This window comes from Phyllobates terribilis, unplaced genomic scaffold (genome assembly GCF_046119375.1).
Source record: "Phyllobates terribilis strain yellow unplaced genomic scaffold, ASM4611937v1 Scaffold_1__5_contigs__length_1240528914, whole genome shotgun sequence".
Lineage (NCBI taxonomy): Eukaryota > Metazoa > Chordata > Amphibia > Anura > Dendrobatidae > Phyllobates > Phyllobates terribilis.
The window spans coordinates 340,863,897-340,889,460 of NW_027362761.1; positions in this window are offsets into that span (position 1 = coordinate 340,863,897).

Genomic DNA, 25,564 nt, shown 5'->3' on the forward strand with positions numbered 1-25,564 from the left:
CTCCCTGCTCTACCACATTGCTTAACTATGAAATTACGGGTAGCGGTAGCACCTGGTGGACCCGTCAGAGTGTGGGGCCTACTCAGCTCCCCAGTAGCTATTCTGCTGCTACCAATTTAACATAAGCCTTATCAAAAGGCTTGACAACAGATGACTGGAGACTGGAGAATATGTTTGTGTGAGAAGTTAAGGTAAGTCCGATGTGCCCAAGAGACACTCCAATTTTGAAAAGCCTAGAAACACTGGTCCTACTCTAAACTGTGTGAGCACTGCTTGAAAAAGTTGTATGTATAGGAACATATCATTCATATATCAGGAACCTCATATCTTGCCTAAAAATCCTCAAAGGTAAGCAATTCAGAAGTATCTGAGAAAATATGAAAGGCGAATTTGACACCGTGCCTCGCCCAGAGAAACACATCAGGCAGAGAATATAAATGTGGAAGGTGAAGCTTAAACCAGAGTTTACATGTATAGGGCTCTTTTTTGTTTTTTTTTATTTAAGTGGTAAAAAAAAAATCACCATTTTCCGAGACCCGTAGCATCTCCATTTTTCTTGATTTGGGGCTGTGTAAGGCCTATTTTTTTGCTCGCCGAGCTGACGTTTTTATTGCCACCAGTTTGGGGAAGATAATATCTTTTGTTATTGCATTTTATTGAATGTTGCGGCAACCAAAAAAATCCTAATTCTGACGTTTAGATTCTTTTTTCTTGCTACGCCATTTACCAATCGGATTAATTATTTTTTCACATTGATTGGGCGTTTCTGAACATGGCAATACCGAATATTTTTTTGTTGTTGTTTTATTTTGATTTGGGCGAAAGAGGGGTGATTTGAACGTTTTAGATTTTTTTATTTTTTAAATATTTTTAAAAACATTTTTTTTTACTTTTCACTGGCTTCAATAGTCTCCATGGAAGTCTAGAAGCTGTGATTATCCGATTGTCTGTGCTACACAGTAGCAAAGATGCTCACTTGCAATGAGCACCGTCCGCTGGGCGGTGCTCATAGCATCCCGGCAATAGCAATGGTAATAACAACCGCAGGGGTCTTCTGCAGACCTCGGGTTGTCATGCCAACCCATCGGCGACCTGCATTCATGTGATATGGTCACTGATGGGTGGGGTTAGTGACGAGCTTGCGGCGTGTGCATGTTAAATTTGTTGACAGCGGCATTTAACGTGTTAACAGCCGCGGGTGAATCATGATTCCACGCACCACTGTTAATAGCACATGTCAGCTGTACAGATCAGCTATCATATGCCCGAAAGCATACGGGCTGAACACGGGAGCCGGAAGGGAGTGCGAGGATAAGTCCTTGGACATACTCATACATCCAATGTCGTAGAGGGGTAAAATTGAATTTTATTGCAATTTTATTGTGTACCTACGATAAAAATTACAGACCTCTCCATTCTTTGTACGTGGGAAAACGTGCAAAATCGGCAGTGTATCAAATACTTATTTTCCCCACTCTATGTATGTATATCAGTGATCAGAGCACAGCAATATGATGATTACCCTACTGTGCTCTGAACATTGTGGCAAGCAGTGATCAGTAGCCTGGTGTTGTTCTACTAAGGTGAGTCTTCAAACACTGCTTCCCCCGCCAGTACTCACCTCATCCTGGACCTCTGCATCCGGGCACATCCAGTCACAGTTGCATTTAGATTGGAGGCTCCTGTGAAGCCCCTTCCAGCAGCTCCTCTCTAGAGGGGTCACTGGTGATGTGACTAGAATGGAGTGTGTGTAGTGAGGATCTCACAGGAACAACTCAGCACTGACAAGGCCAGAATGGAGGTGATTCTAGGAGCTTTTCAGACTCCATTCTATTCACCTCATTACAGGACTGGCTAGACAGGAGTCACGGCAGTGAGGCACTTGGGTTACAATGAAGCACAGGAAATAATGAGATTACAGAAGATTTTTCTCTTGAATATAAATTAAGTCATATATTGAACCAGCTTTAAAAATGTAATGATTTTGTGGCTTTTTAATGTTTTTTGGGGGGTATTGCTTAAGTTTTTAATGGAGTAAACATAAAAAATTATTTATTTGTTTTTATTTTTTTTACATGAATTTTATGTATTTCTATAGGGCCAACAAATTCTGAAAAATTCAGTTTTTTTCGGATTAACAAAACTTGCATTTTTCTTATCGCTTTTTGTAATATAAAAAAATCACCCATAGTGCTGATTGTTCAGTTTGATATAATTTGACTTTTCCCGTATGTACACAAGTCTCAGCACCACCAAAATGAATAGTGGGTGGAGCTTTGAGGGGATTGGCGTGTCAGAGCACAGCCAACAGTCATCATAATTTACAACACAAAAGTAAGGTAAACTACGACAGAATTGTATGACATCACTGGAGTAAGTTTCTGTTGTAATTTATGTCACTTTTGTGACCGCTCCATCACAGTCTCGCCCCTCTCTGCAAAGCTCCGCCCACTCTTCAAAATGGTAGTGCTGAGACTGTTCAGTTTTGATGAAAGCAATCAATAAGGGCCATGTGTACCTTTTTATATTATGAAAAGCGATAATAAAAATGCAAAAACCCTTCAGTACACAGCCCCTCAAAATGCAGCCCCACACAAGAAACTGCATCCATACCCGCTCAGACCCCCCAGTATCCAGTCACATGTGACTGACATTATCCCCTTTCCCATGCAGCCTCACACAAGGAACATCACCCCCCTTCCTCGCACAGCCCCCCAACATGCATCATCACCCCCTTCCCCATGTAACCCCCCAGCATTAAGCTTCATCCCCTTCCTCAAACAGCCTCCAGCATGCAACCCCGCTCAAGTAACATCTCCCCTTTACCGCACAGCCCTCCAGCATGCAGCATCATTATCATTATACCCTTCTCCACACAGCCTACAAGCATGCAGTCCCACACAATGAACATCAACTCCTTTCCTATGAAACTCACCAAATAAGCAGCCCCATACAAGTAGTAACAGTCCCTTTCCTATGAAAGCCCCGTAACAGCCAGCCCCATACAAGTAGCAGCAACCCCTTTCTGATGAAAGCCCCCTAATAATCAGCCCCATACAGCAGCCCCCATGTAGTAACATCATCCATGCTTCAACAGCAGCCCCTTCCCTGTGCAATCCTCCAACATGCAGCCCCCATATAATAACATCATCCATGCTTATTTGCCCACAAAATACATCTTCAGAGCACTCATTCTTGGTCCTATATATAAAAACACCTCCTTCCCATTTCCACAACTCCATTATGCAGCCCCTCACTCCTCTCTCATCTATACAACTTATCTCCTTTCCAGCAGCCTCTGCATAATGCAGCTTCCTGGTGGAGGAGGCCCTGCCCCCTCCTATGACATCATGCCGGTAACAAGGGGAAACTGGAGGTCACAGCATAGCTGTTGGCTTAAAAGAAATGGCGCCGATCTCCTCCCATAGCTATGACCTGGACAGCCTAGTGGGCATGCCCACGTCACAGCTAAGGCAGCCTCAATGCAGCAGATGCAGTCAGACACCAACTGCAGAGTCCTATGAACAGAGGTTGCCGTATTTGAGGTGCGTAACTGTTGTTACACACCAGCAAATGCAAATGGCAGCCCCCCATTGTGGAATAAAATAATAATAATAATAAAAAAATAGTTAAAACAGTGAATTTAATTTTCTATTAAAAATAACTGATTTATATAATCAATAATTATTAGTGTTGAGCGAGTTTGTTCTATTAACCCTTTCGCCGAGTACGCTCGGGCCGAGCTCCGAGTATTCATAGCTGCTCGGTGATATGGTTAAATCGCTCCCGTGTGCATGATTTGCAACTGTTTGACAGTTTTATTACATGTGAGGAATGTGTAAGAAATAGACATTCCTCTCATGTAATAAAGCTGTCAAACAGTTGCAAATCATGCACACGGGAGCGATTTAATCTTATCACCGAGCAGCTATAAATACTCGGAGCTCGGCCCGAGCATACTCGGACAGAACATACTCGCTCAACCCTAATAATTATTAATACAAAAATAAAAATCGTGGCATCTTCCATTTAAACTATATTATTTCAAAAAGTTAACAAAAGTCACCTTCAGGTAATAAAAGCGATCTAAATGTCATGTTCAGTTTTGTAAATTTTTGCCTTGTGGCTTCAGATCAATGTATGATTTTTGGATGTTCGGTGCATGTCTTCTCTACAGTTCTAACATTACGCAATACTTTCCTCTCCTTTTTGTTTAACTTGGTATCAGCACTCCTCCCATTTCACCCATGTGATTTTAAATTAGCAAGAGACTGCAAGAGGTGTTCCACATATTTTTGCTCTCAGTTCTCACAGTCTGAGAACAAGTGGTAGGTGTGTTTTTCAGATCTACTCACTTGGTGTTGGTGCTGTGCGGTGGCCATTGCTGCTGTGGTGATGTGCTTGTGGGATGGTGTGACCAGGAGCCATGGGGGCTTTGCTTTGCAACGTGAGTATTGTGGTGAACCAGGTTGATCTTCCTGTTTGTGCGTGGCCGCCCTGGCATGGTTGGCGCATGGCGCCGCACCTTTTAGAACAGGCAACCACTGAGAGGTTCACAGTGGCATGTTATTGGGCTTCATACAGTGTGATCAGAATGTTAAACTAAGAACCTCATGTTCAGTTTTGTAAATTTTTGCCTAGCGGCTGTCGATTGATGTATAGTTTTTGGATGTGTGGTCCATGTCTTCTGTAAGGTTCTGTCATCTAAATTTCACATACATACAACAATGATATTAGAAAGAATATAAAACCAAACTGTTGAGCACCTTTATGCACGTTTCTCATATCATTTCGTCAGGGTTCTCTTTATTTTCTTGGGTACATTATTAGATCTTTGAAAGTCTTTTATAGCAGTAAAGCAAGTACCAGCATTATGTAAACACCTTAATTCACAAAAGGTTTTTTGTTAAAGAAATAAAAATGTAAAGTCTTAGTCTTTGTATTGTCCATATATATTGAAGAGTAGAAGTAGGGTCATGATTTGAATGCCCTAATGATTTACTTTCCCTGATGAAATTATAATTAGCATGAATCAATAGGCAACAACTTGTGCAGTTGCAAACATTTTGCCAATTAAGTAAGATTGAACATCTTGAATATGTAAAAAAAAGCATATAATAGATTAGCCAGGGGTGGATTAAGAGTAGCAAGGGCCCCGAGCAGTTTAGAAGGCGCCCCCCCCCCACACACACACACACACACACACACACACACACACACACACCTGATTTATCACGTGACATGTCACATAATCCCCTGTGATAGATCATGTGATAGTTCACGGGAAATTAATTTGGCACAATATTAATTGTGCTGCCCCATCTGAGAGCAGCACAATATAGGGGCAGATACCCTGATTCCAGCGATGTGTCACTTTTTCAGCTGCTTGTTGTCATTTGTGAAATTAACTTTTTTTCATTGTTAATTCACATTAGACTGTATCTTCAACACTTTTGTCAGCAGGTCTTATTACAGACTCTGAATAGGGCCGCTCTCTCCCTCTCCCTCAGCAGAAAGTCACAGCATGGTTAAAAAACGGGATCTTTTATGATTTTCTCATAATAAATAAAAAAGGACATGCAAGTCCTCCAAACTATTTTCCGTTTCTCTATAGGGGAGGTCCTAAATCTTTCTTGTTGTTTAGTTGATCACATGTCAAAAAGGCAAAGCATTTACTATGAACTCGCCTAAAAAAATATACACTTGGAGAGTAATATCATCACCTGCATGTAAATATTCCTTGACTCTAAGGGCTCGCTCACACTGTCGTATAACACGGCCGAATGCTATGTGATGTTTTATCGGATAGGACTCGGCCCTATATTATACTATGGGACAGTGCAGATCTGCGATTATTGGCATGAGAAAATAATCTCATTCGATATTCGGACCATGTGCACCTATACAAGTCTACGGGTGCACGTAAAACATTGGACTGCACTCGGATGTCATCCAAGTGCAGTCCGATGAACACTCACAGAGACTATGGAGAAGATGGAGAAATTAAGTTCTCCATCTTCTCCATATCTGTGCTGCGAGAGAATCGGATCACACTCAGTTGAAGCTCTGACAGAGTTTGAGCCGAGTGTCATTAGCATAATTGGCCCTATTCTCTTGCATGAGAGAATATATGGCTTAGTGAGTGGACCCTAAAACTGAATAGTAGTGACGGACAGGCACCTCACAAGCGGGATCCATGTAGCTCTCAGATGTCATGTAGGTAGGGCTTCATTCCATGGGGTAGGGCTTAATTTCAAGGTATATAAAAAAAATGGACTTCAAATAAAAATTAAATGAACACAAAAAGCACGAATTGAATTATTTTTTTCGTATTTATGTTTGCAGCCCCTTTAAAAACCCTTTGAGGACCAAGGCACATATATGTCCCATAGTTTTAAACTGGAAAAAAATTTGATTGAATAAAATTTAAGGTCCTCCAAGGTTTAAGTAGGTCATAAATTCATATGAATACTTGCTCATACAATTGCACATGCCAAAAGATGAAGAACAGAATCAAAAATATGACATTAAGTGGAGCACTTACAGGTATTCAAGGTGAAAGAGACCAGCAAAGGCATCGTCTCGAATGACAGTAAATGAGTTAGAATTCAGCAAGCTGAAAATGAAGACAGCAGGTTAGAAGCGAACCAGACTTTATGGTGCTCAGAATTAGTCAAGCAGAATTTATTGACTGCTGTTGCAAAGCACTGAGACTCCCGCTGTGTATAGATGGCGCCGTGCGGCCTCCCGCTGTGTATAGATGGCGCCGTGCGGCCTCCCGCTGTGTATAGATGGCACCGTATAGATGGCTATGTGCAGCCTCCTGCTGAGTATACGTGTATAGATGGCTACGTGCGGCCTCCTGCTGAGAATAGATGCCGCACGGCGCTCCCCCCAGAGACAGCAGGAGGCCGCACAGCGCCATCTATACACAGCGGGAGGCCGCACCGCGCCATCTATACTCAGCGGGAGACCGCACGTAGCCATCTATACACAGCAGGAGGCCACACGGCGACATCTATACTCAGCGGGGGGCCGCACGTAGCCATCTATACACAGCGGGGGGCGCACGTAGCCATCTATACACAGCGGGAGGCCGCACGGTGCCGTCTATACACAGCGGGGGGCCGCACGTAGCCATCTATACACAGCGGGAGGCCGCACAGCGCCCCCCCAGAGACATCAGGAGGCCGCACGGCGCCAACTATACTCAGCAGGAGGCCGCATGCAGTCATACACACACACAAACATATACAGACACGCATAAACACATTTGAAACACAAAAATACATACAAACAGACATCACACAATGACATCTGCCCACACACACAAACAGACAGACATCACACACACACACACCTGCCCACACACACACACACCTGCCCACACACACATCTGTGTGTGTGTATGTATAGTGTGTGTGTATAATGTGTGTGTGTGTATGTATAGTGTGTGTGTGTGTATGTATAATGTGTGTGTGTATGTATAGTGTGTGTAATGTGTGTGTATGTATAGTGTGTGTGTATTTTTTTTTTTTAAGTTAAAAACAAGTAAAATGCATGTGGCATCAATATCAAGACTCCAGATATAAGGGCTTATTCACACTGAATTTTGCAATGCATTCATCTCCTCTTTCCAGGCTTCTATCTAAATCCCTGAAAAATGGCATTCAGATGGGCCTTGACATAGCCATTGATTTGAACAAAGGCAAACCGAGGCTAAAGTCGGAATCTTTAGGCTCCATTTGCTCTGCTTTCAGATGTCTCATTTCAGACAGCACAATCCTGAATTTCAGGGATTCAGTTGTAAGCCTTGTGTAAAGACCTGAATGCAGCACTGAATGTAGTGTGAATAGGTCCTTACATCCTACACCACCTCAGGGGATTGTTGTTATGGAGTATTGCCCCTGGGTGGCCGCAGTTATGACCACCACCAGGGCTCGTGGTCACCCACCCTAGCTTTGGTATTCTGGGGAGCTGGTATAATGAATATCTGAGAAAAGCCCTAGAGAAGCAAGAACATTGGACAACCAAGAGGTGGTGGCCTCAAGTCAGGTGTAGTGTTCAACAGGGCAAGACTTTCTAACCTGCCCACACACACACACACACACACACACACACACACACACACACACACACACACACACACACACACACACACACACACACCTGCCCACACACACCTGCCCACACACACACACACCTGCCCACAAACACACACACACACACCTGCCCACACACACACACACCTGCCCACACACACACACACCTGCCCACAAACACACACACACACACCTGCCCACACACACACACACCTGCCCACACACACACACACACACCTGCCCACACACACACACACACCTGCCCACACACACACACACCTGCCCACACACACACACACACACACCTGCCCACACACACACACACACACACACACACACACCTGCCCACACACACACCTGCCCACACACACACACCTGCCCACACACACACACCTGCCCACACACACACACCTGCCCACACACACACACCTGCCCACACACACACACCTGCCCACACACACACACCTGCCCACACACACACCTGCCCACACACACACACCTGCCCACACACACACACCTGCCCACACACACACACACACACCTGCCCACACACACACACACCTGCCCACACACACACACACACACCTGCCCACACACACAAACACACCTGCCCACACACACACACACACACCTGCCCACACACACACACACACACCTGCCCACACACACACACCTGCCCACACACACACACCTGCCCACACACACACCTGTCCACAAACACACACATATATAAACACACACACACACCTGCCCACACACACACACACACCTGCCCACACACACACACACACACACACCTGCCCACACACACACACACACACCTGCCCACACACACACACCTACACACACACACACACACACACACACCTGCCCACACACACACACACACCTGCCCACACACACACACACACCTGCCCACACACACACACCTGCCCACAAACACACACACACCTGCCCACACACACATACACACACACTCACCATCCCCCGGCTCCATTCCTCCTGCCTGCTCTCTCTTTTCCGGTGCAGCACTGCAGGCCGGGGCGCACTGCGTGACGTCACAGCTAGGAGACACAGCCGCGCACAGGGCCGTGTCTCCTAGCAGTGACGCGGCCGGGCCAGCACAGGGAAGTTAACTGCTGCAGTGCTGGCCCGGCCGATGAAGAAGTAGCGGTGGCCGCTGCTGGGGTAGCGGTCCGGGCCCCCCCTCCCGCCACTGCTACCGCCATGTGCCGCGGCGGCCCGCACATATAATGAGGGCAATCCGGCATTAGACACCCCGCCTGGAGCCGCGGGCCCCCTGCCGACTCGGGGCCCCGGGCGGTCGCCCGGATTGCCCTCATTATAATCCGCCTATGAGATTAACCCATCAAACAACTTTAATGTTTCTTTGGAAATTGCTGGTAGGTTACTGCATGTCTTTTTTTTATTAATTTTTTTCTTATTAAAATGAAAAGCATCAAAAACAATGGTTAATGATCAATCTGCAACAAGTGGTGTGACAAATATATGGTAGTTGTTCTGAAATCATTCACCTAACAGAAAGTAGTTTATTGCTCGTTTCCCTTTGATTTTAGTACTCACTTATGACCCATGTTGAGCTGTCAGCTTTCCTAAATGCTTTTGCTACTTTAAAAAGTATCTTATCTGCTCTACAGCTTCACATGCTGCGTCTGGTGAAGCCTACAATTTCAAAACCTAATATTAGCTATTTGTTTCCTTTAAAAAAACCTTTTCAATAGAAGCTCCACATTTATAGAAAATGTAGCACTAGTGTCATAGAAAAACACGAAGCAGACAGAAATAACAAATATCTGTGTTAGGGTATATATCCATGAATTATATCAGCTGCAGAAATTTTCTGCAATAAAACATTTGCCACTGGCTTACCAGTTCACCTTTTTTAGCAGGTACTAATTATGGCATACCAAAAACACCTCTGAAGACTTGATATTTCAGAGATGCTGTTAAAGGGAATCTGTCACCCCCGGAAGATATCAGACCGCTACTATGGGCATACAGGTTATAGAAAAGTAAATCTATGCATACCTGTAGGGCCCATAGCAGAGGTCTGATTGCAGAGAAATGTGTTTTTATCAACTCTGTTTTGCACATGCTTGACGTCCCCCGGACACCAAGAAATCCCCGCCTATCTTCTTAGTAATCCCAAACTTTCTTAAAATTCGCAAATCCATGTGAATTTGAACACAGAGATTAGATTTCCGAGGAACGGAAAAATTAAATGAAAATGCCCAGCACCATTTCACACACTGCTGAAGACTCAGTGAATGTACTAATGGCATCAGGTGTGACCATGCAAGCTTCCCCACAATATACAACAGTAATCAGTTCACATGGTCTAATCTCATCAATCGGGGGGATATAAAAGCTGGTATAAAAAATAAGGGCCAGCCAAGTCAATTTATGCATGTGTTGTGTAGGGACAAGAGATTATCACTCACATCACTGTGTAGGGATAAGAGATTAGCGTGTGACAGCATGGGAAACAAGGGCTCTGATCAGCGGTAAGATTATTTCAGCCGGTCAAAGTGCTGCGGGCTCATGCTGTCAGATGTCAGCGTAAGCCTGCAGCTGTCACTGTGACCCACGGAAAGAGCTTACCATGGGTCACAAGCATCGGCTAATGAGACTTTTACCCCCATTAGCCGACACATGCTGTCATTGTAAACAGCGAGTGCAGGCGCCGCTGATGGGAGTAGTCATCAGCCGGCGACTGTGCTCCAAGTAAAAAAAAAGTTAAATGCCCTTGTCCCCAGTAAAAAAAATAAAAAATAAAAAAAACATAATATTCACCTTAACGCCTTATCCTCAATTCCCATATCACTAATAAAAAAGAAAAAATAATAAACCACCATAATCCTCACCTGCCCACCATAATCCACAGTGTCCCATGGCAATTAGATCATTTCCAGAACAGTCACATCGGTAGATGTGACTTCTCTACCCGGCAGCTGGCTACACACTGACAGGAGCATAATCACTCCCACAGTGTATAGCGCTGAACTGCTGTGAGAGAGGTCACAGGCGTTCATCAGCTGATGAGCTCTGGTAATCTCACTTACTGCACTGCAGCTGAATGAGAAATATCTCACGCAGTAGTGGTCCCGTAACTGTGTAAGCACTATGCACTGACAAAGGAGCGATTAAACGTCTGTCAGTATGTAGCCTGCCGTCCTGCAGAGCAGTCACATCTGATGATGTGACTGTTCTACAAGTGAGATCGGCATGGAACAGTATGGATTATTTTATTATGTCGGACAGGTGATGGATATTGCTGTTTTCTATTTTTGTTTTTTTACAGGAGACAATGACTTTAGAGCCTACTAACTTAAAAAAGGGGAGACATTTGTTTTCTCCTTTATCTCCCCCTCTCTCGGGTTCATCACACTACCTCTTTTCTCTCCTCATCCTATGATAATAATATATACGAGGTCCGTTACAACCTACACAACGGATATGATACACATTAGTACCTGGAACATCATATGCTGTGGGTAGGTTTAGGCTATAATACTACAGAGTGAAGTACAGCTATGTTTGAATAATTAGATTGCTGGTGAGGTTATTTATGGTTATTTTTAAGTATTAGAGCATGTCTCACTGGATCTGTTGCTCTGTAATCTGGGAGTGCTGAAAAATACTTATTCTCTCATAAATACTCATTCTATGAAATGGTGGCGCCTGTATTAAGTTTGTGTGGAGCGCAGTTTGCGTTCCATATGGCTGGTATTGCACCGCGCTGGATGTGCGGAGGATCTGATGTTTGGAACGCAATCTTGCGCTCCACAGCACCGGAAATTACGTCTGGCGCGTCCAGGAAGTGAATTGTGCGACGCCTACCGAATATAACGCATCTGAAGCGCATATGTGTTCCACATTCCTGGAAATGACGTCGGATGGGGTAAGTACATCGGATATGACATGCGTGGAGCGTATTTGCGTTCCACAGCTCCGGAAATTACACCCTGGCATCGCACTCTCGGAAATTAAGTTCAGTGCTCGACACCTGCCGGTTCTCACGCCACTGGAAGCATTTCTGGAGAGCGAGTTTGCGGCAGGAGTCTTGGGGTCCTAGGGTCAGCCAATGAGACAGGGTTTGATAGGGTCAGCGAATGAGCGCCATCCGGAGTAACCTGAGGAGCTACGGATAGGACAACCCATCTTACGGGACCAATGAGATTGTTCTTTTTTTTACCTCATGAACATATAGCATTGTCTTTAAACATGAGCATTATGATGGCTTTGTGAGGTAATTTGAAAGACTGATAGATTTTGCCCTGAAACTAGATAACTACTGTTGTCGCCTGTCCTATACAGGAATAAGGGCTTTTTGTACTATATGTGTTTTTTGTGTGTGTTTATTATACCATGTTTGTCACTTTTTTAATGAACTTAGTAAAAGTTATATTTTAAGAATGCTAAAATTGCTGCAAAGCTATATTGACTAGCAGTTTTTTGGCCTTGGGGCTTTTTTTGTATCTATTGTATCTATTGCTTCTATTTCTGTTTACATAATTGGTATGGTAGGATTCCTATCCACTGACCTCAATACAGAGCAGTGGCTATTAGAGGCCAAGGAGGTCTTTTCAGAACAAACATTTGCACAAAAGAAATACATGCCTACATATAGGGCTACATTTAAAGAACTAACCAAAGTGTATAAGGACAAAATATCTTCATGGTGGCAGGTCCAAAGTTTGGACAAGGCAGGGATCATACCAGGTGTCTTAGGATCACATTAAATCAAGGTAATAGACATAACAACCCGGGTTTTATTTCAAGGTGGGAAAAAGAAGCAACAGCCAGTTCCATACAGCTGATGACATTACTACTTGAGAAGGAAAGGCAAACGCTGACAGTTCTACTTGAAGAATTAAGAGAACAAATAGATATAACTAAAAAGTTCTCACAGGAAACTAATTTTGGGACGAGGGAGACCAAGCTCCAGGCCGCTGTTGAACGTTTCCAATATCACATAAAAGAAAGGAAACACAAACAATTCTTAAGAGATTTACAAGATTTTAAGGACAACAAAGCGTACCTATTCTTGAACAATACAGTGGGAAAAAAAGGATTTAGTCAGCCACCAATTGTGCAAGTTCTCCCACTTAAAAAGATGAGAGAGGCCTGTAATTGACATCATAGGTAGACCTCAACTATGAGAGACAAAATGAGGAAACAAATCCTGAAAATCACATTGTCTGATTTGGAAAGAAATTTTTTTCAAATTTTGGTGGAAAATATGTATTTGGTCAATTACAAACAAGCAATATTTCTGGCTCTCACAGACCTGTAACTTCTTCTTTAAGAGGCTTCTCTGCCCTCCACTCATTACCTGTAGTACTGGCACCTGTTTGAACTTGTTATCAGTATGAAAAACACCTGTCCACAACCTCAGTCACACTCCAAACTCCACTATGGTGAAGACCAAAGAGCTGTCGAAGGACACAAGAAACAAAATTGTAGCACTGCACCAGGCTGGGAAGACTGAATCTGCAATAGGCATACTGCTTTGTGTGAAGAAATCAACTGTGGGAGCAATATTTAGAAAATGGAAGACATACAAGACCACTGATAATCTCCCTTGATCTGGGGCTTCACACAAGAGCTCACCCCATGGGGTCAAAATGATCTCAAGAACGGTGAGCAAAAATCCCAGAACCACACGGGGGGACCTAGTGAGTGACCTGCAGAGAGCTGGGACCAATGTTACACAGGCTACCATCAGTAACACACTACGCTGCCATGGACTCAGATCCTGCAGTGCCATCGTGCTCCCCTGCTTAAGCCATTACATGTCCGGGCCCGTCTGAAGTTTGCTAGAGAGCATTTGAATGATCCAGAAGGGAATTGGGAGAACGTCATATGGTCAGATGAAATCAAAGTAGAACTGTTTGATAGAAACACAACTCGTTGTGTTTGGAGGAGAGAGAATGCTGAGTTGCATCCAAAGAACACCATACCTACTGTGAAGCATGGGGGTGGCAACATCATGTATTGGGGCTGTTTCTCTGCCAAGGTACCATGATGACTGATTCGTGTACATGAAAGAATGAATGGGGTCATGTATCGTGAGATTTTGAGTGCAAACCTCCTTCCATCAGCAAGGCCATTGAAGATGAAACATGGCTGGGTCTTTCATTATGACAATGATTCCAAGCACACCGCCAGGGCAACGAAGGAGTGGCTTAGTAAGAAGCATTTCAAGGTCCTGGAGTGGCCTAGCCAGTCTCCAGATCTAAACGCTATAGAAAACCTTTGGAGGGAGTTGAAAGTCCGTGTTGCCCAGCGACAGCCCCAAAACATCACTGCTCTAGAGGAGATCTGCATGGAGGAATGGGCCAACATACCAGCAACAGTGTGTGCCAACCTTGTGAAGACTTACAGAAAATGTTTGACCTCTGTCATTGCCATATATAACAAAGTATTGAGATAAACTTTTGTAATTGACCAGATACTTATTTTCCACCAAAATTTGAAAAAAAATTCTTTCCAAATCAGACAATGTTATTTTCAGGATTTGTTTTCTCATTTCGTCTCTCATAGTTGAGGTCTACCTATGATGTCAATTACAGGCCTCTCTCATCTTTTTAAGTGGCAGAAGTTACACAATTGGTGGCTGACTAAATACTTTTTTCCCCCACTGTAATTCCCTCTCAGTTGAACAAGAGACTGACATCTCTTCTACCGATACTGACTTTTCAGATACTGACAATAGGAATAAATCAGAGAGGGATAGATATAGAGGGAGGGGAAGGGCCCGTGACTCAGGAAGGGGAAGACAACAACATACAGGACAAAATGCACGTTTTTTAGACTCAGAGTACTCCCTGAAAAACAGGATAAATCTAGGGAGAACACAATATCCAAACTAGATTTGAGGGTCCTTAAACTGTTGTCTAGGGTGATGAGCCCCATCGAGATAGTTGTGCTTAATAAGGGAGTTTCTTTCGTCCCCATGTCTGATCTGGATCATTTTGAGTAAGTGAAGAATTTGCACCTCTTCTCTAGGAAATTGAGGTGGCGCAAGTTCTTCATGAGGCATGACCAACGGTCCTGTGAGGAATTGGGTATCCCTTTAGATATACTTTTGGATGTACGTCTCCTCAATAGTATTGAAACTCTAGGACCAAATTCAATGGGATTGGGGCCCTTTTCTAACCTCAAAAAAGGAGCACCAAAATACCGCCTACTCAGGGAGATCTGTCATCTATTGACGTGTTTGTCAACATGGTGGCCAGAGATCTGCTAGCTTTGGAGAAGGTTAGTATTTAACTGTAGCAAGGAAGAAATGACAGCAATTAGATGTCTGGAGCAGGACCACCACATTGTCATAAAACACTCAGACAAGGGAGGCAATGTGGTGGACCTGGATGCCGATCAATACTGCAGCATGTGTAATGATCTCCTTCAAGATAGAGAATGTTATGCAATCTTGCCAAGTAGCCCTATGTCTACCTTTTTACGTGAGTTGACATCTTTACTGTCAAAAAAACAAATTGATTGATAAAAATTCATTTGAATTCATGTTACCAAAAAATCTGGTAATGGCGACATTCTACTGCCTGCCAAAAGTGCATAAAGGCACTAACCTTCTCAAGGGCAGGCCAATAGTTTCGGGGGTGGACAGCTTATGCCAGAACCTAGGCATATACCTGGATCAGGTTCTTCGCCCATTTGTGCTGGCTTTTCAATTTTATACCAGAGACAAAGCTGATCTGCTCTTGAAACTGGATGGAATAACACTAGAACCAGATGCCATCTTGGCAAGTGTGGATGTGGAGGCGTTATACTCTTCCATCCCACACGATATGGACCTGGAGGCAGTTAAGTATTATCTCTCCCCAAGAAGTGTACAGTGTCGGGTTCATAATGACTTCCTTCTAAGAGCCCTTGAGTTCTGTTTGCCAAAGAATTTTTTCACCTTTGACAGAAGGTACTTCCACCAGCTCAGGGGCACAGCAATGGGCAGCCCGTGCATGCCCACTTACGCTAATTTGCTCCTGGCTGGTGGGAAGAAACAATGGTCTTTGGTGAGAGAGGCCCCCTGGTGTTGAGAGGGTAGACATGTGGGCCCGTTACATAGATGATGTATTCATCATCTGGAGGGGCACCACGGAGGATTTTCGTTTGTTTGTGGAAGGGCTTAACATCAATCCCATTGGCCTCATGTTTACCTGTGAGGCGAGTCCCACATGTCTACCCTTTCTGGATGTCTCCATTAGTAAAGGTGTAGGTTGTCTTGTGGAAACACGCACCTATAGAAAGCCTACAATGACTAATTCGCTACGCCAATGGGAGAGCAGCCATCCGGTTACCCTAAAGAAAGGCATCCCTACTGGTCAGTACCCGCGGGCCCGTAGAAACTGTTCCACAAGTGAGACCTTTGAGGAACAAGCTACTAACATGAGGAACAGGTTTTGCGAAAGGGGTTACCCGAAAAATGTATTACAGAAGGCCTATAACACCAGTAAGTCCAGAAGAAGGTCCAGTCTTCTGGCTCCAGGAGTTAAGGATAGTGATGGGGAAGTGGTAAGGTTCATCACGACTTTTGGCAATGAGGCTAAGGAAGCCAAGGTAATCCTAGAGAAACACTGGCCTATCCTGGATCCTGGAGATGGATAGTGATATTGCTCCGTTCTTGGGTGGCTACTCTCACGTGACCTATAAGAGGGGTCGTTCTATCCAGAATAGACTGGTGCACAGCCACTTCTCTGCCCAGAGACACGATTCCTGGTTAAAATCAGATGTAAAGGGGTGTTATAGGTGTGGCAAATGTGTTGTTTGCTCTTCTATCCAGTGTGGGAAAACCTTCAGGGGAACAAACCTCGATAGGGAATTCCGGGTGTTGGACTTCATTAACTGTCGAATGCAGGTGGTTATCTATAAAGGAACCTGCCAGTGTGGTCTTGAATACATTGGTAAGACCAAACGGTCACTCAGAAGGAGGATTGGTGAGCACCTTGGCGACATTGAGCACAAAAGAGAAACTCCCATTGCAAGACATGTTAATGAAGTCCATGGGGAAGAGAAAAACGTAATCAAATTCATGAGCATCAAAAAGGTCCCTAGACCTCAGAGAGGTGGTGACTGGGACCGCCTAAACTTACAAAAGGACCTAAGGATATTTTGACTCAAAACTGTATCCCCTCGTGGCCTCAATGAACAGTTGACATTTGGATGTTTTGTTTAATGTTATGTCCATTCTTCTCTATATGATGTTTCTCTATTAATTTTCTGAAAAGAGTATGGGCTTTATGCCCCCTCCTTAGCCTTTGAACTCTTGTCAAAATACCATTCTCTTAAATGATACACCATATTTTGTATGTAGTGAACATAGAGCCTACTAACCTAAAAAAAGGGGAGACATCTGTTTTCTCCTTTATCTCCCCCTCTCGGTTCATCACACTCCCTCTTTTCTCTCCTCATCCTATGATAATAATATATACGAGGTCTGTTAGCCCTACAGTCTACACAACGGATATGATACACATTAGTACCTGGAACATCATATGCTGCAGGTAGGTTTAGGCTATAATACTACAGAATGAAGTACAGCTCTGTTTGGATAATTAGATTGCTGATGAGGTTATTTCTGGTTATTTTTCATTTTTAGAACATGTCTGATGTCCCACTGGATCTGTTGCTCTGTAATCTGGGAGTGAAAATACTTATTCTCTGATAAATATTGATTCTATGAAATGGTGGCGCCTGTATTAAGTATGTGTGGAGCGCAGTTTGGGTTCCATATGGCTGGTATTGCACCGCACCGGATATGCGGTGGATCTGATGTTTGGAACGCAATCTTGTGCTCCACAGCACCGGAAAATGACGTCTGGCGCGTTCAGGATGTGAATTGTGCGACGCCAACCGGATATGACGTATCTGGAGCGCATTTGACACCGTGGCATCGCACTCCCGGAAATTAAGTTCAGTGCTGCACACCTGCTGGTTCTCACGTCACTGGAAGCATTCCTGGAGCTCAAGCTTGTGCTCCAGGGCACATAATTTGTATGGATTGGATAAGACGTTTTGTTTACTTATGAAATAAGGGGATGATGAGGTTTGGGGGCATCACCATATGCTCCAATTGGCTTATGCTCACAGGGCACAAATTCACAGTGAGCATAGGCCAATTGGAGCATATGCTCCAATTGGCCTATGCTCACTGTGAATTTGTGCCCTGTTTGATATGGGGGCAGGGGCACATACTCACACACATGACGTGTGCATAACCAATCCCGGAGGGTTGGCTCCAGATGAATGTATTTAAGTAGACTGACCCATTTGTGAGATGCCATTGACTTTGTTGTACCCTGATGGAAGGGTGTTATACCCTTCACTTGTGAATTTCTTGTGCCAATCCCCTGATGAATCACGCGATGATGAGGAAACGCATCGGGAGGCACTGTCTAGGGTAACTTTAGCAAAAAGAAAAGGGACAGGGCGCATGTGTAGACTCACGGGGCTATTTATATAAATTAAAAAGTGCCAGTGCACTCACCTGTGATGGTTGTGTACGTCTACACAACCAAGATTAAGCGTGTGATTCATGAGGCTCCGGGTTGCCTCTCTCTATTTGTAATACCATCCTGTCGGTGTTTGCATCGCAACTCCGTGCTCCTCGAGTGGTAACGCGATCCTGCCGGACTGGATAACACATCACCACAGGTCCTCAGTTGTTTATCCCGGTGGCTGGATAACCGCAGGTCCTCAAACATCCAAATATGCCAGGCCACTCCTACCACTTTGGCTCCATATGGAGATATTTCACATGTCAACAATGGTGCAGCGGTCTCAGGGAGCGCCAAAGGAATACTGGACAATTTAATAGATGATAACCGACCTTTATTCTTCCTCCAATACCACTGCCACAACGCGTTTCGACGGTCTAAGCCGTCTTCATCAGGTGGGGTCTGATGAAGACGGCTTTGACTGTCGAAATGCATTGTGGCAGTGGTATTGGAGGGAGAATAAAGGTCGGTTATCATCTATTAAATTGTCCAGTATTCCTTTGGCACTCCCTGAGACCGCTGCACCATTGTTTAAATAGGGTAACTTTAGGGCTGACTAGCAACTGAGGGTCAGCTGTGGACTGCCCTGGTAAGCGCAGGAGTCTTTGGGGTTAGCCAATGAGACGGGGTTTGATAGGGTCAGCGAAATAGCACTATCCAGAGTAACCTGAGGAGCTACGGATAGGACGACCTATCTTACGGGACCGGTGAGATTGTTCCTTTTTTTACCTCATGAACATATAGCATTGTCTTTAAACATGAGCATTATGATGGCTTTGTGAGGTAATTTGAAAGACTGATAGATTTTGCCCTGAAACTAGATAACCACTGTTGTCGCATCTCCTAAGGGCTTTGTGCACTATATGTTTTTGTGCGTGTTTATTATACCATGTTTGTCACTTTTTAATGAACTTCGTTAAAGTTATATTTTAAGTCTGCTAAAATTGCTGCAAAACAACAACGTTAGGCGAGTATAACTGTGTTTTGTTTTTGTTTTTTTTTTTTAATAAAAAATGGTGGGGACTTTTATTTAAAATAAAGGATTTTATAGTTGTCCTGTCTTTATTTAAAAACATTTACTATGGGGTTCGTAATGGGGGCGTCTTATAGACACCTCTCCATTACTAACCCCTGGGCTTCCTGTTAGCTGCCAATACAAGGCTGACAAGAACCCCAACCCTATTACCCCACTTGCCTCCGCACCATGGCAAGTGCGAAGAGCGAGGTTAAGCGCCAACTTTGGCGCATGTTATTGATGCACCATTTCTGGGGTGGCTGAGGGCTGAGGTTACTGGCCTCGGATGAGGCTAGTATCCATGGCCCTTTTCCTGGCTATTAATATCAGCCACAGCTTTTTTTTAGTCTTTGCTAGTTAGATTTTATAGGGGGGCCCTATGTCACTTTTTTCTGGGGTCTCCCTGTAAACTATCTATCTATCTATCTATCAACTATGAGTATCTGAAATATCCAATAGCTGCGCATCATAATTAGTACTCTACTAGAATTAAATTTAAATGAGATGCACTTGGACTAAGTAATGCAGGGATATAATCGCTGACTGAAATCAGAAAACAGAAGAAAAAATCACGATCAAGAAATCCCCAGACTAAATAAAGCAAGTATAAAATATCATCTTTATTGAAACTATTGTCAAAAAATTCACATAATGTAATGGAGCTAATGGTAACATGGGGTGCAAATAGAAAAACAGAGGACGTGCTGCACATCCAGGGACAGTATATACAACTCAGTATAGGGCATAAAAATGAGACTTACTATAGAATGTGCCACATATCCATTCGCCTCACAGTGGTGCGATGTAATGCATCAATATATCAAATACCAAGAGGTACCAAATAGCAAGAATTACAAAAAAATTGTAGTTATGTATAGAATTCCTGCTGGAATGAAGAGATGTGGTCACGCACACTCCCTGGGTGGGTGCACGTCCACCCCTACGTGCGTTTCGGTGTACCTTCGTCAGGGGGCAGTCCCATCTATGTATTATATATTTATCTATCCATCTAATTACAGTATCTATCTATTGTCTGTCTGTCTATCTATCATATACACTACTCATGGAAAAAAACATGATATATCAATATAAATGATACAAAGCAATGATGCAAAGCAAAATATGTAAGTGTGTAAATCATACTCTTTGTATCCAAGGACAGTAAAGGACAAATCATCATACAGATAGTGTACAACAAGCGGAAAAAATGATGATCAATAGTCCGAAATAATCAAATTATCAAAGTTTATTAGATAACTTACAGGACAAGGGGAAACAGTGATACACACGTGAGGAATGAGCATGCATAAAGGCGCGTAGGAAAAAAGCAATGAGAAGTACGGTAAGTATATCATATAGATTCAATAATAATAATCATAATATTACATAACAAATTAACACTACATGTCTCCAAGTGGAGAAAGGTGTCCAAAGTGCACGTGCATATTAAATAAAAGCAGGGTATATTATTGCTATTTACTGAAGTATAAATTACCTTATGTGGACACAAGCATGTACAGGAGCTCCAAACCAAAAGTGCGCCAGCCCCATCTATCTATCTATTATCTATGTATGATCTATTTATTATCTATCGGTCTATCTAATATATATATATATACAGTATATATACTATATATATATATATATATATATATATATATATATATATATATATATATTATATATTTTTTTATTATATATTTCTAATTATCTATCTATTATCTATCTATCAGTCTATCATTATCAGTCTATCTAATTATATATCAATCTATTATCTATCAATCTGATAGATTCAGTAGATAGATAGACAGATAGATAAATAGACAGATAATGATAGACTGATATATCGATAATAGATAGATAATTAGATAATAGATTATGATAGATAATAATAGACTGATAGATAATAGACAGATAATTAGATGGCTAAATTAATAAATGATAGATAGATATTTAATTAGATGGATATATAGATAGATGATAGATAATGATAGACTGATAGATAATTAGATAGACAATCAATCTATTTATCAATATATCTAGTTATATATCTATTATCAATCTCAATATCTATCTAATTAACTATATATCTATCAATCTATCCAACTCATTATCTATCTATTATCTATCAGTCTATCTATCTGTCTATTATCTGTCTATCAAATTATCTATCCATCTATTATCTATCTATTATCCATTAGTCTGTCTATCTATTATCTTTCTATCTATCTACTGAATCTATCAGATGGATAGATAATTGATATATAATTAGATAGGTAATAGACAGATTGATAGATACATAGATAATTCGTCTGAATCAATGTTTAGGTAGGCTGTCTGTTTCATTATAACAGCCACATGATTGCTAAGATCTAAGGCTTCTCAGCATACTACTGCTATCTCTTGCCCAAGTAAGAGACTCACACACATCTGACTATGCACATCCGACCAGGCCACATTCTTTTATTGCTTCATTTCTGATGCACATGCACATTATACGTGCTTTCAGTAGCGGACAGGGTTCAATGCCAGTCCCAAATGGAGCTCATAGTCTACTTTCCCTGTTTTCGACTCACACAAACTCAAATTACTTTAATGAAAAGCCAATTGACCTCTTAGTATTAGGGATGAGACAATCAGTCAAGTAAATTGAATTCACCTAGAATTTTACAATAAATTGAGATTCTCCTGAATCAGAATATTTTTTGGATTTGCTTAGTGGAAATTTAGCAAAATAAAGGCTGGACATCTGTTATTTTGCTGATTTGATGACAAAGGAAGGAAAAAATAAAAATACTCACCCCATCACTCACCAGAGCATAATAAGGAACATTCAGTTTGTACTAAATTCAATGCAAATCAAAATTCATGATTAAACTCAAATTTCAGCAGATTTGCTTATCAGTACTTATCATGTTTCTGTAGTGTGAGAAGAAAACTTAGTACCCAGAGAAGACCCACTCAAACACAGGGAGAACATTTAAACTCTTTGCAGATGTTTCCTTTGATGGAAAATGAAACCCAGACCCTTGCACAATCACTACAATGCAATCATTTTACCACTGAGCCACGCAACATGGTAATGCTTCTGTGGCATCGGGCCAAATTGGCTATTCTTCACTCCCCAACTGCATTAATGAGCCTTGGGTTCCATGACTTTGCCACTGGTTTACCAGTTTTTCTATCTTGGTAGATATTAACCCCTTTACCAACTTGGGTTTTTGCGTTTTTGTTTATTGCTCCTCTTCTTCCCAGAGCCATAACTTTTTTTATTCTTCCGTCAATGTGGCCGTGTGAGGGCTTCTTTTTTGTGGGACGAGTTTTACTTTTGAACGACAGCATTGGTTTTACCATATTGTGTACTGGAAAAAGGGAAAAAAAATTCCAAGTCCGGTGAACTTGCAAAAAAAGTGCAATTCCCCAATAGTTTTCTTTTTTTAACTTTGTTTTTACCATGTTGACTACATGCTAAAAATGACCTGCCATTATTATTCTCCAGGTCATTACGAGTTCACCGATACCAAACATGTATAGGTTCTTTTTTATTTAAGTGGTGAAAAAAAAATCCAAAGTTTATAAAAAAAAAAAATGGCCCCATTTTTTGAGACCCGTAGTGTATCCATTTTTTGGGATCTGGGGCCGGGTGATGGCTTATTTTTTCTCAGTTGAGCTGATTTTTTTATTGATACTATTTTGGTATAGATGAGATGTTTTGATCGCCTGTTATTTAATTTTATTGTAATGATGTGGCGACCAAAAAAACGTAATTCTGGCATTTTGATATTTTTTCCCATTATGCCATTTACCGATCGGATTAATTCTTTTTATATATTGATAGATTGGGTGATTCTGAACACAGCAATACCAGATATGTGTATTTTTTATTTTTTTTTAAATTGTTTTATTTTGAATGGGGCAAAAGGGGGTGATTTCAACTTTTATATTTTTTTAATATTTTTAAAACCCTTTTTTGTCACTGTTCACTAGCTTCAATAGTCTCCATGGAAGACATATGCTTCAGCCATGCTATGTGTAACAAAAGTGCTTATCTGCTATGAACTGGGCAGCACTCATAGCAGATCGGCTATGACAACCACAGGGTTCTCCTGCTGACCCCGGGTTGTCATGCCAACCCATCCGTGACCCTTGATCATGTGATGGTCGCGCCGATGGGCGGGTCTTATGACATGCTTCGGGCACGGCCATGCTAAATACCGCTGTGGGAGTTTGACAGCGGCGTTTAACATGTTAACAGCCGTGGGTGGATCGCGATTCCACCCGCGGCTGTAAGGGGCACATTACAGCTGATCAGATCAGCTGTCATTTGCCGGAAAGGATGCGGGCTCATCGTTGGAGCCTGCATCAAACAGGGGGAGGCGACCTTGGAGGCACTCATATGTCCAAGGTCATAAAGGGGTTAAACATTGCATGCTGGAGATACTCCTCAAGACCTGATATTTTCCTTTGCTCTAGTTGTCATAATTTTTCTCTTGCCCCTTTAATGCTAGTCTATTTTTCCTTTTCTCAAAATATCAACTTCTAGAGTTAATTGTCTACTTTCTAATATGTCCCATTTCTCTTGTAAAAAAAAAAAAAAAAAGTCATTAATAACAAGCCTGGCCTGATAAAAGCTACAAAATAACTGTAACTATAGAAGATAGGAGAACACTGCAAGATCAGGGGGATCTAACTTTTCATAAGAGAAAACTTGTTATATCCAGAATATCCCTTTAAAGAGCCTCTGAATGTAGATATTGTAGAATACTGTGACAGAGAAACTTTTTGAACAATAATACATACGATCAGCTCAATTACTGTTCTAAACAAATTGCAGTTTGTTACAAGCCAGAAACACTTGTGTAGCAATGGCAATATTATGATAAATTATAATATGATTCACCTAGCCAAATCAGATCTCATACTTTGCACTAACAAGGTGCAAATTGAGATTCTGGTTTAGTTTTTATCCTGTCATATGGCAAGGCTCATTTAAAAGTCGATATTGACTTTTAGGGTCAATACTTCCAATAGGTGGCAATAGAGTTCAACTCCTCTTCCTCACTGAAGAGGTAATTTTCATAATATACTTCAATTGATCAATTGCCAGGTAATAAGAATATTCCCTATGTTAATTAAATATCTGTAAATAAAAGGAAAATAATGTCAAAATTTAACAAGACTTTCACACAAGGCAAAGATGCAATTTGCCATTCTAGTAGTGTACCTAAATACTATGGCCAAGCAATATTGGCTTGTTGATGCCTTAGCTTAACTATGTGCTAAGGATGAAAGTTGTGAAAAAAAAAATGAAACATATTAAGGGCTGAAAGCAGGGCCGGCTCCAGGTTTTTGTGGGCCCTGGGCGAAAGAGTCTCAGTGGGCCCCTTTAACACATACCACGATTCATGATGCACAGATACCGCAGATAAATATATATATAGTACAATGCCAAAAATTTCACTTCTTACATTACATGAACGATATCTATTGTAAATTCCACAATAGCTCCGAAACCCGTGAATCGCTCCATACAGAATACTGGCCCCCATAAAATGCTCCATACAGAATACTGGCCCCCATATAACGCTCCATACAGAATACTGACCCCCTTATAACACTCCATACAGGATACTGGTCCCCATATAACGCTCCATGCAGAATACTGGCCCCCATAAAATGCTCCATACAGGATATTGGCCCCCATATAACGCTCCATACAGAATACTGACCCCCTTATAACGCTCCATACAGAATACTGGCCCCCATATAATGCTCCATACAGAATACTGGCCCCCATATGACGCTCCATGGAGGCTGTTCCCCCCCCTTATAATGTCCCATGCAGGATGTCACCCCCCTTATAATGCCCCATGCCCCCATACATTAAAAAAAAAAATCAAATACTCACCTCA